Source organism: Carcharhinus amblyrhynchos, chromosome 26 (assembly GCF_965287045.1).
Source record: "Carcharhinus amblyrhynchos chromosome 26, sCarAmb.v2.hapA, whole genome shotgun sequence".
NCBI classification, from domain to species: Eukaryota; Metazoa; Chordata; class Chondrichthyes; order Carcharhiniformes; family Carcharhinidae; genus Carcharhinus; species Carcharhinus amblyrhynchos.
The window spans coordinates 28,353,340-28,367,646 of NC_137349.1; the positions used below are offsets into that span (position 1 = coordinate 28,353,340).

General features: G+C 42.3%; 1 long non-coding RNA gene across 1 annotated transcript; it reads right to left on the bottom strand.

Annotated features, from left to right (window-relative positions):
* Positions 1-6,539: 6,539 nt before the first annotated feature.
* Positions 6,540-13,163, bottom strand: LOC145358474 (uncharacterized). Its single transcript, XR_013889488.1, has 3 exons — positions 12,883-13,163; positions 11,527-11,658; positions 6,540-8,609 (listed from the first exon to the last, which is right to left on the bottom strand). It is a non-coding gene; the product is annotated as an uncharacterized LOC145358474 (long non-coding RNA).
* Between the last annotated feature and the right edge of the window lie 1,144 nt (positions 13,164-14,307).

Below are 14,307 nucleotides of genomic sequence, written 5' to 3' on the forward strand. Positions count from 1 at the left end.
GCTCATCAAGACCTTGCTTTTAAGAAAATAAAGCAACAGCTTGTCAAATGTCTTAGCACATTACAATCCTAGAAAAGAGCTATTGTTAATCTGCAATGTGTCTCCATAAAGCATTGGGGCAGCATTTGCACATAAATGACCAAATGGAGAGGAAAGCCCAATAACACATGTCTCCAGGACCCTGGCTATAGCAGAAAGAAAGTATGCCAGCATTGAAAAAGAATTGGTGATAATATTTGGAGTGCACAGATTTCATCAATACCATAATGAGCAGAAATGTAAGATTGTCACTGATCACAAGCTGCTACTTGTTCTCATTATGGGACGTGTAAGAGAGGATAAAGCAATACCACTGATAGTATTGGCTCGGATCCAGCGGTGGGCATTATTGTTGGCAGCTTACAACTATCAGTTGGAGCACCTGCTGGCAGGCGGCCTTTAGCAGACACCTCACTGATGGTACCCCAAGTAGAAGAATCATAGAATCCCTCATTGAGCCTGCACCGATAACAATTCCACCCAGGCCCTATCTCTGTAACCCCACATATTTACCCTGCTAATCCCCCGACACTAAGGGGCAATTTAGCACGTCAACCTAACTTGCACATCTTTGGACTGGCAGAGGAAACCGAAGCACCCAAGGAAATGCATGCAGACACATGGGGAATGTGCAAACTCCATACAGTCATCTGAGGCTGGAATTGAACCTGGGTCCCTGGCACAGTGAGGCAGCAGAGCAGCGACAGTAATGACTATGAACTTTCTGGATACCCTCCCAGTGGCCACACAATATATCTCTTTGGGTGCAAAAGAACCCTGTCCTCAAAAGTTATTGACAGGTGAAACAGAAAGGTCAGTACAGCCCCATTTTCACCCTTACTGGAGTAGAAGAGAGCAGCTCATGGGAGAAAATGGAATACTGATATGAGGGACATGAATGGTTGTTCCGAGTCAGGGTTGCCGTCCATACAGGTTGAAGTACATCACAGCCCAGGAGTGTCCAAAATGAAGATGCTGGCCAGGAGCTATGTTTGGTGGCCTGGAATGGATGCAGTCATAGCCAGTGTCATTGCCCAAAATTCCAGCAAGGACAAAAGTTGCCTCCAGCAGCCCCCCTATACCCATGGGAATGGTAAAGTAGACCATGGACTTGGCTGCATGTGGATTATGCAGGTGCATTCATGGCCTGATGTTCTTGGTCATTGTGGACGCCCATTCAAAATGGTTGGACAGACATAATGAATTCTGAGAGTACAACAATAACGGTAGAGAGGCCTCGCACCTCATTTGCAATGAATGGGATCCCAGAGGTGCCAGTCTCTGACAATGGACCGTCTTTTGCCAACCAGCAGTTCACCCAGTTCATGAAATCGAATGGGATTCAACATATCAAGATGGTACCATACCATCCATTGTCAAATGGCCTCACGGAGAAAGCGGTCCAGGCATTAAAAGCTATTTAAAAAAAAACAGCCAGCAGCATCAATGGACACCAGGTTTTCCCATTGGTTATTTGATTATAGGGCAACCTTCCCAGGGCACTACAGGAACAGCACTTGCAAAATTTCTCATGGGCAGACGGCTCACCACCAGATTAAGTTTACTTTTCCCAAACCTGGGGTGGGAAGGTGAAAAAGCAATAAGAAGCCCAAAGCAAATGCCAGGACAATAGCAACTGGGGGAGACAGTTGGAGGCTGGTGAAAAAGTGTAGGTAAAGAATTACACAAATGGTCCCATCTAGTTACCTGGAATGTTTGAGTCTAGGATGGAGCCGGTATCCTACAGAATATATGTAGGTAAGGCTTTCCTGAAAAAACATCTGAATCAGGTGTGGACCTTAATCACAGTTCATCCCAGGGCCAACTATGGCCAGTGGTTCGGGAACCGAGGAGAGTCCTTCCAGACCAGCCAGCCCCCACCTCTGTTGCCTGTAATTAGGACCTTGGTCTCCGAAATGGACACTGCAGATGAAGCTATGCCTACTCCTCTGCTACCTGAGAAAGGGGGTGAACTATAATTCCGGTGCTCATGCCATAAAAGATGGGTGCCAGTTAGGTACACTTCTCCCATGTTGGATGAGACAGGCCCCGTTAGATACACTTCTCCCATGTCAGGTGCCAAGTTGGGGGATCTGGATCCAGCACTGAAATGTTGCAAGAAGCCCATGTGAGTAACACCAAAAGCCTCTGACCTCGTCCACGCTGGGATTCTCTGGTGCTGCTGAAATGAATGGAGTTTTGCTTGTGCGCCAAATTCTCCTGGCAGCAGAGTACAGACAAGATCGGAGAATCCCGTCCTAAATAAGTAGTGTGGAAATCATGATAGAGTAGATTTCAAAAGAATAAACTGCAGCAGATGCTGGAAATATGAAAGCAAAAACAAAAAACATTGGTAATATTCAACAGTCTGACAGCGTCTGAGGAGGGAGAAAAGCCTGACAATTTCAGGATGGTTATCTTTTATTGTGGAGTTAAGAGGACTGGGTTAATGTTTCAGATTTGAGATACCTGCAAAATGTCGTAATGTTTAACCCCACCAGCCTCTTGCCATAAATGTTGCCTAACCTGCTGAAGTTTGTCATCATTTTCTTTTTTTATAATAAAGGTAGACAAAACACCATTTGGTGATCTCATATAGTTTGATATCATATTTAGATAGCAAGGAACTCTGGTCAATTTTTGTGCTACCTGATTCATCAATGCATGTTAAAATAACATTTTAAAGCAGATAAATTGGTTCAGTAATTTGAAATTTCATACTTCGCTGCTAAGAAATAGGTTCAGATACTGCTGGTGGAATGAAATTCTTCTGTCTCTGCTGGCTGTGGAGTTACATGAAATATTTCCAACCCAAATGATCCCCATAATTTAGCAGAAAATTGGAAGTTAATCTGAGGGCAGGCCAAGCATGGGGTGAAAATTCATAATACTGCATTTGGGGTGTTTTTCTTATTTTGAGTTTGAAACACAGTGTTGGGTCGGAGTACAAAATTTTTTTTTCCTATATCTAAAGTGTTACTTTCTAAATTGCGAGCATTTGATATGGCAATTTGTATAAAAAATGTGTTCTATTCTTCTTTGTGGTAAGGACAAAGTAATTGCCCTCTTCAAATATCTCGTTCAATCAAGTTAAATATTGCAATTCTGATTTTACTCTCGTGTTCCATGCTGAATTTGTCAGGATGTCTGAAAAGCAAGCCATATAAACGATAATAACATTACTCTGAAGATCTGTTTGATTATCTTATCAGGTATGCCAGGTTAGGAATTCTCACTTTAATTGAGGTGCATGATCTTGCCTCAATGTATTCTAAAAGTATTTTGAAATCCTTCAATTACTTATTACTAATGAGCAAGAAATCTTTGCCTTATCTTTTTGCATTAAAGTTCTGTTAACATTGCTCTTCCTCCTGACAATTCCTTCTATCTATTGGAACAGGTGTCAGTTTCAAATCTTCAATTATGTTGCTGACATTATTCTGCTCGCTACAGGAGTTGGTGGATCATCTTCCTCAAGTTAACTGGAAATACAGTCTCCTGGTCAATGTTGATCAGACAAAAGGTGATGTAGATGGGTGAAAAGATCTACAAGATTCTGATTAACAGAGCTCAGTTTGAACTGCTATCTTGGGTCACTCATTACACAAGGTGCAAAGATTACCAAAGAAGTTTGGGCTAGACTTAACAAGGGTCATGACATTTGAACACGGTCAAAAGCTGCACAATTAAAACAAAAACTTGTCTTCTGAAAGTCTTTGTGTGGCTGGTGACAACGTATGATTGTGAAAGCTGGCTCACCAGGTAGCGAGATAAGGCTTAAATAAGAGTAATTGAAATTAAAGCACTCAAATGGGTATTACATGTGTCATGGATGGCCAAACCATCAAACAAATGGTTTGGTATTCAAAAAAGCTAGTGTTAAGTGGAACTTGTTTGAGGAAGTAATATCAAGGAAGCTCACGTATTTTGAAAATGTGATACAAATAGGAATGGGGTATTTGAAAATAACATCTGGGAAATAGGCATAAGGAAGAACCAAGATGGCATGGTTGGATAACATCAAAACGTGGACTGGCCTCTCTATGGGTCATAGAAAACAGGAAGCAGTGGAGAAAATTTGTTCACAGTGCAGTCTACCATCAGAATGAAGACAAATGAAAGGCAAGAGAAAACTGGAACAGCATGTAACTTATTCCTATAATTGTATAATCTACGGGCAACAAAACACATGGTTATGATTAAATATCTCCTCACCAATGCCAATAATTGAACTTCTTGCAGGAGGAGACTGCTCATAAGAGACAGACAAACTGAACAGGAGGAGGACCCTCAAATTCCAACACTTTTCTGGATGCTCAAAACAGAGAATTTGGAGTAGAAGGAAATGACTACACATTGCAGAAAATGCATAGTGCTAAGTTGGGTCTTGCCTGCAATTGAGTTGTCTTAGCCCAAGCTTATGAAGGTTCCTGTCACAATTTTCTTGAACAAGCAACAATTTAGGAGCAGAGTGCAACAGTTAGCCTGTAGAAGGAAATACTGGGATGATTACCAGTCGTACAAAACTCGACAGACTGGAGGGGCTGATTGTGGACAAGTCCCCAGGACCAGATGGAATGCATCCGAGGGTTCTGAAAGAAATGGCGGAGGTGATAGTGGATGCCTTGGTGGTTATTTTCCAGACGTCGCTGGATTCTGGGGAAGTGCTGGAAGATTGGAAAACGGCTAATGTTACACCGTTGTTTAAGAAGGGTGCCAGGCAAAAGGCAGGGAATTATAGGCCGGTTAGTTTAATGTCTGTTGTAGGTAAAATGTTAGAATCCGTCATCAGGGAGGAAATAGCGAGGCATCTTGAGGGGAATTGCTTGATAGAGCAGACGCAGCACGGTTTCGTTAACGGGAAGTCATGTCTGACAAATTTACTGGAGTTCTATGAGGATGTGTCTAGGGTGGTGGATAGAGGAGAGCCGGTGGATGTGGTCTTTCTTGATTTTCAGAAGGCGTTTGACAAGGTACCTCACAAGAGGTTATTGCAGAAGGTCAGGGGACATGGAGTTGGGGGTAGGGTGTTAGCGTGGATAGAGGATTGGTTGTCAAATAGGAGGCAGAGAGTGGAGGTCAATGGGTGCTATTCGGATTGGCGGTTGGTGACTAGTGGAGTGCCCCAGGGGTCGGTGCTGGGGCCTCAGCTATTTACCATTTATATAGATGATCTGGAGGAGGGAACCGAGTGTACGGTGTCGAAATTTGCTGATGACACCAAGATTGGTGGAACGGCAAATTGTGCGGAGGGTGTGGAGAGTCTGCAGAAGGATCTAGATAGGCTGGGCGAATGGGCCAGGAACTGGCAAATGGAATTTAATGTTGGCAAGTGTGAGGTGGTCCACTTTGGTAGGAATAATGGTAGGAAGGATTATTACTTACGTGGCGAAAAACTGCAGCAGGCGATGGTGCAAAGGGACCTCGGGGTCCTTGTGCATGAGTCGCAAAAACCCAGCTTGCAGGTGCAGCAGGTGGTCAGGAAGGCAAATGGGATGCTGGCCTTCATAGCGAGGGGGATTGAATATAAAAGTAGGGAGGTCTTGCTGCGGCTGTATAGGGCATTGGTGAGGCCGCAGCTGGAGTACTGTGTGCAGTTTTGGGCGCCGTACTTACGCAAGGATATTTTGGCCTTGGAGGGAGTGCAGAGGAGGTTTACTAGGCTGATGCTGGAGTTGAGGGGGTTGAGCTATGAGGAGAGGCTGAATAAACTAGGCTTGTACTCGTTAGAGGTTAGAAGAATGAGGGGAGATCTCATTGAGACGTATAAGATGATGAATGGGATGGATAGGATAGAGGTGGAGAGACTCTTCCCGCTCAGAAAGGACAGTAGGACTAGGGGGCACAGCCTCAAGATAAAGGGGGGGCGGTTTAGAACGGAGTTGAGGAGGAACTTCTTCACTCAAAGGGTGGTGAATCTCTGGAATTCTCTGCCCGTTGAAGTGGTGGAGGCTACCTCGCTAAATAGTTTTAAGACGCGGGTTGATGGGTTTTTGATAAGAGAGGGGATTAAGGGTTATGGGGAGAGGGCGGGAATGTGGAACTGAGCCACGACAGATCAGCCATGATCTTATTGAATGGCGGGGCAGGCTCGAAGGGCTAGATGGCCTACTCCTGCTCCTATTTCTTATGTTCTTGTGTTCTTACAAAACAACATTTCATCTGCATTACATCCAGAGTGCTTGTGTAATGTTATTGCATATTGCAATATTAGGCGAGAGAAATTATCTGGTTGACAGTTGGTAAACAACAAGTCCATTTGGAGTCTTCAAATAATGTTATCCTGTTTCATATCATACAAATTGAACTAATTAAATTATCAAAGGAACAAACAATGCTTATCAGTGATGCTATTTATTCAGATTTGCCTCCTTTTTTTAATGACATTTTTTGTCTACATTACCTGATCTCTTCCAACATACATATACATTTTTTGAGCTTTTATTGTTATCCCGTCACTATGGTTCATTCTTAACAAGTAGATGTTATAAATTCCAGGTTTCCAAAGATATCAGCAATAAAATTTATGAACAAATTTTTAAAGTTAATTTTATATCAAAGTATGAGGAGCCCAGCATTTTACTGATGGATGCAGATGATCTCTGAATAGTTTTTACTTGATATAAAATACAGGCTTTGACAGGTAATATGATCAACATGCAAATAATGTTCAATTGTTATGTATCATTAATTTACATGCATCTTTTATAAATATTGTGCAGCAGATAATTGTCAATTGATAAACAGTGATAAAGCATCAGGAGATTATGTTATCTAAAGTTTTTTTCCCTTGATTAATTGTGAACTGTGATAAAAATCACGATTGATAAAAAGGAAAGGATTTAAGGCTTGCCTTAATCAAAGTTATATTGAGGGCAATTCAACAATATCATGATTATCAAAATGACTTGGTAACTTTTGTAACGATTATATCTACATTTGCTAATATGAAACTCTATTACAGCTAACCACAGTGCCCAGACCTTTATCAGAATTTGTAAGCAGTTATTTCTTATCTAACCACCAAACATTTTGCACATCAAATGATAAAATTTATGAAATATCACTGATATCTTTTGATCCAAACACAAGGATGTCATCATCCTTGGTAGACCTTTTCTAATATTTATCAGTTCCATGTAAATTCTTTGTAAATAATAAAATGAATTCCTAAGATTAATGTATTAATTAGTCTTACATTTTAGTTCGAATATCAAGTTTATTGCATTTGCAACAGCTTTTGAGTCTTTTTATATTTATTACATAACCTGCTCTTAAGTATCACCTTGCATTTCAATAATAAATAACATTTTTGCTATATCATATTAAACTCATCAACTGATCCCATATCTACATTTACAGTCACAAATATTAACAAAAGAAAATTGCAAGAACTCAGCAATTTGAAAATTGTATGTAATTAGGACCATAGTCATAAAAGCATAGAATGAGAACATTCAGCCCAATGTAACCATGCCAGTTCTCTGCGGAGAAATCCATTCAGTTCCACTTCCCCACAAAATCCTTATAGTTTTCCAAGTTTATTCCTTCAAATGCCATTCAATTTCTTTTTGAAATCATTCAGTGTTTCTGCTTCCACTGCCCTTATCAGCAATCATTACCACAGTAGTAGTACACAGGGTGAGTCTCCTCACACTCCCCCTGCATCTTTTGCCCAAGATTTTAAATCTGTGCCTCCTAGTCCTTGCACAATTAGCTATTGGGAAGAGTTTTTCTTCCTTGTCTACTTTTTGTAAGCCTGTCATAATAATGGACACCTCCATCAAATCTCTTCTCGGTCTCCTTTGCTTCCAACAAGAACAAACAGCCTAGCCAACCTACCCTTGTAACTAAAATCACCCATCCTTGGAACCTTTCTGGTAAACCTCCTTTGCACTCTCTCAAGATATTCACATTTTTCCTAAAGTGTGGTGACCTGAACTGGGTGCAATACTCTAGTCGGGGCCGAAATAGAATTTTCAAAATGTTCAGCATAACTCGTCTGCTTTTGTATTCTCAGGCTGGAATCTTACCACCATTCACACCAGCTGGCCACCAAATTCTCTGAACTCACTGCAGCGGAAGCGTACCATGAATGGCAGGTAAGACCATGCCCAATGTCTCTATTTATGAAGACCAAGATCCCATACGCTTTGTTAGCTACTCTCATATGTCCTTACCTTCAAAGATCAATGTATACGCACTCCCATTAATTATAGAAAAATGGTTATGTGCCTACAAATGGGGGACATTAATTGTACAGATATAAACAGGCTTTCCAGAACCAACATTTTAATTTAATTTTGATAAATTTTCTTTGCAGTTTTGTTTAAGATACAATACCCTTTTTAATGTGCTCATGCGGAGGGAACATGGATTACTCACTTGAGACTTGAAGAATGACAGCATGTGTTGAGGACTGTCTCTGCTGGCCCCACTTCACCAGCAGCACAGGCAAGCTTTTCCTCCTCCCTGGCCATGTTGAGGACTCGCTCTTCAAACGTGTGAGGGTTCTCAGCTCAGGCATGATTCCAGCTGGCTTTATACGCTGATGCTTGTAGTTGTTTGTCCTGCAATGATACAGAGGAAAATGGGAGTGTTGACATTTAAGATGATGATGAGGTGTGGCAGGCATGGGGCTTGGGTGGAAGCTGGAATGTGAGGAGCATAACAGTTACTGGGGAACATGGTGCTTGTTGTTGGCAAAGGCCATTGTGGCTAAGTGAGAGAAAGGGTTGGAAGTGTGAAGAGCACTGCTACCCCAGTGCTTGCAACAGTCAAGGCATTGCAGGGCAGGTGAATCAGAGGGAACACATTGTTGTAGCAGCATGAAAAATCATCAATAGTAAGGTATAAGATTCAGCCCGAAAACACACTGCTACAATTGGTGAGAAACACTCTGGGCGGGATTTTCCGGCTGCGCTTGCCCCAGGACTAGAGGGCACAGCCTCAAGATAAGGGGGGAGCAGTTTAGAACAGAGTTGAGGAAGAACTTCTTCACTCAAAGGGTAGTGAATCTCTGGAATTCTCTGCCCATTGAAGTGGTGGAGGCTACCTCACTAAATATATTTAAGACGTGGGTAGATAGGTTTTTGGTAGGCAAGGGGATTAAGGGTTATGGGGAGAAAGCGGAAAAGTGGAACTGAGCCACTTCACATCAGCCATGATCTTATTGAATGGCGGGGCAGGCTCGAGGGGCTAGATGGCCTACTCCTGCTCCTATTTCTTATGTTCTTATCTTCTTATGTAAGACCAGGACCTCCCTCCCACCTGAGGTCAACAGACTTTTGTACGGTCTGCTGAATTTTATGTTTTTCCCACTACAATTCCCATGGCGGGCAGGATGGGAAAATTACACCCTCTTTTCCATGCCAGAACTAATACTCTGCTGTCTTTTTGGTAAGATTTTGCCCATGGGCTCTCATACACAACATGCCTTATCTGTGTGTATACTGCAATATGAAATCCTATTACCACGTATAGGATTTGAATTCTGATACTGTGTCACTCTTAGCATGGTGAGAATCTTTTTTTTTATGAACAGTTTGGTGGCATGGGCTCCTCATTTACAGTCACTGGCCTTCATGTGAGGAAGTCAGGCTGTGAGTGACTTTGCACAACATTTGTTTCCAATGCAAGACACATGATTATGATGGTGAGGGTTTCAGTCATGAGTGTGACTGCATCCAAGTCATTGATGTTAATTTTCTCCCTTCTGGGAGATGGGTTGCCCCTTGTGAAATTGAGGAGTCAATGTACAAGGTTGTACTTGTGCTCCCAGGTGCCAGAAAGAAATTTGTGCTAGATAAGGGTATATAACACTTGAACAAGACGACAACTATCATTCATGTATCAAAGAAAAGCTGAGCAGCTTGCCTTAATAACTCACGCCCGGTGGCTCCGACATACATCATTATGAAGTGCTTCGAAATGTTAGTCATGTCACAAATCAATTCTGGCCTCCCTGTTGCCGTAACAGGTCCACAGCAGATGCCGACTCCCTAGCCCTACATTCAACCCCTTGAGAATTGAGGAATGACAGCAAGCACATGTGTTGAGGATTCTCACATATCTCTAACTCCCCTTCGCTGCAACAGGTCCACAACAATGCCATCTTCTTGGCCCTACATTCAACCCTGGAACACCTGGATAACAAAGACACTTATGTCAGACTCCTTTTTATTGACTACAGCTCAGCCTTCAATACCATTATTTCTACAAAACCATCTCCAAACTCCTTGGCCTAGGGCTCAACTTCTCCCTCTGTGACTGGATCTGGACTTCCTAACCCTCAGACTGCAATCAGTAAGGATAGGCAACAATACCTTCTCCTCAACACCAGTGCCCCACAAGGCTGTTTCTTCAGCTCTTTAATGTACTCCTTATTCAGTTATGACCTTGTGGCCAAATTCAGCTCCAAGTTTCAAGTTTGCTGATGACACCACCATAGTGGGTCAGATCTCAAACAATGATGAGACAGAGTACCAGAAAGAGGTACAGAATTTGGTGAATTGGTGCGACGACAATAATCTCTCCCTCAATGTCAGTAAAACAACTTCAGAGGAGTAGAGGAGGACATGCCCCTGTCTACATTAATAGGGATGAGGTGGATGTGGTCAACAGCTTCAAGTTTCTAGGTGTCCAGATCACCAACAACCTGTTCTGGTCCCTCCACACTGACGCAATAGTTAAGAGAGCCTACCAAAGCCTCTACTTTCTCAGGAGGCTAAGGAAGTTTGGCATGTCCGCTATGACTCTCTCCAACTTTTACCATAGAAAACATCCTTTCTGGATGTATCATAGCTTGGTATGGCTCCTGCTCTGTCCAAGACTGCAAAAAACTACAAAGGATCGTGAACATAACCCAGTCAATTACACAGAGCAGCATCCCATCCACTGACTCCACCTACACTTCCTGGTGCCTTGGAAAAGCAGTCAGCATAATCAAGAACCCCATCACCCTGGACATATATCTCTTTCCCAACAGAAGAGAGTAAAAGTCTGAGATCACGTGCCAACTGACTCAAGAACAGCTTCTCTCCTACAGCCAACAGACTTCTAAATGGATCTACCTTATATTAAGTTGATTTTTCTCTGCATCCTAGCTATGACTATAACACTACATTCTGCACCCTCTCTCCTATGTACTCTATGAATGGTATGCTTTGACTGTAGAGAGCACAAGAAACAATACTTTTCACTGTATATCAATACAGGTGACAATAAATCAAATAAAAAACAAAAAAAAATCAAAAATCAACACTTTGTGCAAAGGAACACAGGCGATAGGCATGGTACCCTCACAAATTGAAGCCACAGAGGCCAGAGGGAGGGCAGAAGATCAGGAGGGAAGGTGAAGGTTCTTTAGACGGAAATACTTCACCAGAGACTGGCTGAAGGCAATTGTGATATTATCAGACCTTATGAGAATCAATTTTGCGACCATTTGGCGACGATCCCCTCCTGCACTGTCAGTCCTGGCCATACCTCCCAGCTGCTCTGTCATTAGCAGCCTCCTCATTCTCATCCGTTTTGGAATCTTCTGAAAGGACATTATCTTCCTCTCCTCCTCATCTATCTCTTCCTCAGGAGGTTAGAGCTCTGCCCATGACCCATCATCTACAAGGTACAAATCAGGAATGTGTCAAAACAGTCTGCATATATCGAGAGTATGGCTTAAACAACACTCAAGAAACTTGACACAATCTAGGGTAAAGTAGCCTGCTTGATGAGCACCCCATCTGCCATCTTAAACATTAATTCCCTTGACCACTGATACATGGTGGCAGGAGTGTACCATATACAAAATGTACAGCAGCTATTCAACACCACCTAGAAAGCCAAGTGAACACCACCAACTACAAGTTCCCCCTCCAAGTCACACAATATCTCAACTTGGAATGACATTGTCAGTCTGTCAATGCTGCTGGGTCAAAATCCTGGAACTCTTCCCAACAGCAATGTTGGTGGGATATCCACACAAGCTACAGCAGTTCGAGCGGGTGGCCCACCAACATCATCTCAAGGACAATCAAGTGTGAGCAACAATGCTAGCCTGGTCAGCAACACCTCATGAAGGAAGTAAAAAAAAAATGTTCACTGATGTAATTTATGGTTTCTCAGTTGCTGCTTCTACTGAGATTAAATACAGTCCTCATCTGGAGGCCTCCTACACCTCAGCTGGACGACTATGTCTGATTCTGAATGCTTCCTCCCTGGTGTGAAGGAGAATGACAGCCCTTGACATCAAGGCCACATTCAACCAAGTAAGGCATTAAGGAACCCTAGCAAAACCAGAATCAATGGGTATCAGGGAGCAAACTCTTCGCTGGTTGGAGTCATAGTTGGTACATTGGAGGATGGTTGTGGTGTTGGAAACCATTTACCTCAACTCCAATGACATCTCTGCAGGAGTCCCTCAGGATAGTGTCTGAGGCCCAACCATCTTCAGTTGCTTCATCAGTGACCTTCCCTCCACCATAAAGTCAGAAGTGGGGATGTTTGCCAATGATTGCACAATGTTCAGGACTCCTCATGTATTGAAACAGTTCAAGTTCAAATGCAACAAGATCTGGACAATATCCAGGCTTGGACTGACAAATGGCAAGCAACATTTGCACCACACAAATGCCAGGCAACGACCATCACCAATAAGAGACAATTTAACCACTGCACCTTGACATTCAATGGCATTACCATCACTGAGTCCCCCACTGTCAACATCCTACGGGTTCCCATTGACCAGAAACTCAACTGGACTTGCCACATAAATAGACCAGAAACTCAACTGGACTTGCTACAAGAGCAGGCCAGAGGGTAGTAATACTGCAGTGAGTAACTCACCTCCTGACTCATTTAGCTGTTCCTTCACAGTCGCTGGATCAAAATCCTGGAATTCCATCCCTAAAGGCACTGTGGATCAACCCACATGGACTGCAGCTCAACGTCATCTTCTCAAGGGCAGCTAGGGATGGGCAATAAACGCTGGCCGCGCAGTGACGCCCATGTCCCACGATTGAACGAGAAAAGGCATTGGAGAGTGTACAGAGGAGATTTACAAAATTGATTCCAGAGATAAGGAACTATAGCTATGAGGTTAGATTAGTGAGGTTGGGGCTGTTTTCCTTGGAGATAAGGCAATTGAAAGCAGACTTGATTGAAGTATTCAAGATACTGACGGGTATGGACAGGGTAAATAGTGAGAAACTGTTCCCATTTAAGGCCACTTAAGGTACAGATTCAAAATAACTGGCAAAAGAAGTAAAAGCGATGCAAGAAAGTTTTATTCACCTTCTTGATAGGCTGGAGGTAGGTTCAATTGAGGTGTTCAAAAAGGGAATTGGACTGTGATCTGAAGAAAAAAATGTGCAAGGTTATGGGGATAAGGCAGGGGAGTGAGATTACACAAAATGTTCTTTCTGAGAGACAGTGCAGACTTGATGAGTCAAATGACTTTCTTCAGCACTGGAAAGATTCTGTGATTCTCCTCATCAAATCAAAGTTGTTTAATTCAAATATTCTAATAATTCCATGCTTTAAGCGTTCAATGTCCTGTTGTTGTATAATTTACATTGCTTAAATGATTTGTTGCATAATTCACACTTTATCAGGAGTAAATTTATCACAGTCCAGGACTGGGGTAAATGGATGCCTCCGATTCCTGAATAATGAGTTCCTATTTTCAGTAAGGAACAAACAGTTCAAGGAGGTCACTTTCATAATAACTTCTACCCAGTCATTCTACAGGAGCGTTTGAAGTCTGGGAGCAGTCTGACAGGCTGGTGTGTTGAGACCTAAAGAAGGAATGTGAAAACAGTACAAAAGCTCTTTTAACAAAAACAAATGCTAACGATCATTTAGTCATTGCTTGAGTGAACAGAGTGGAAACTACCTTATTTTTCCTTCTTTATTTCCTTCACTGTTGTCATACATTTTTATCCAGGAAGAGAGAACCATCTTTGTCACTCAATAATTCTGTTGATCCATTGCAGGAGGATGTATCTCACCACAATGCAAATCTTTCACCTCGTGATCACAGTGATCTGCTGCTGTATGATGCCATCTAGTGATTTAATTAAGAATTGTTGCTATTTACTTTGAGGACTGGGTGGTTAGTGTGAGACAGAAATTCATACCAATATTGTTGACTTAAACATTGTCATAGAAAGAATTAACCTATATTATTATTTATTGATGATGGTTCAACATTTAGTTTAATTGTCCAAAGTATTAACTTTCTGTTGAGAACTACATAGCTTCAAGAAAGGG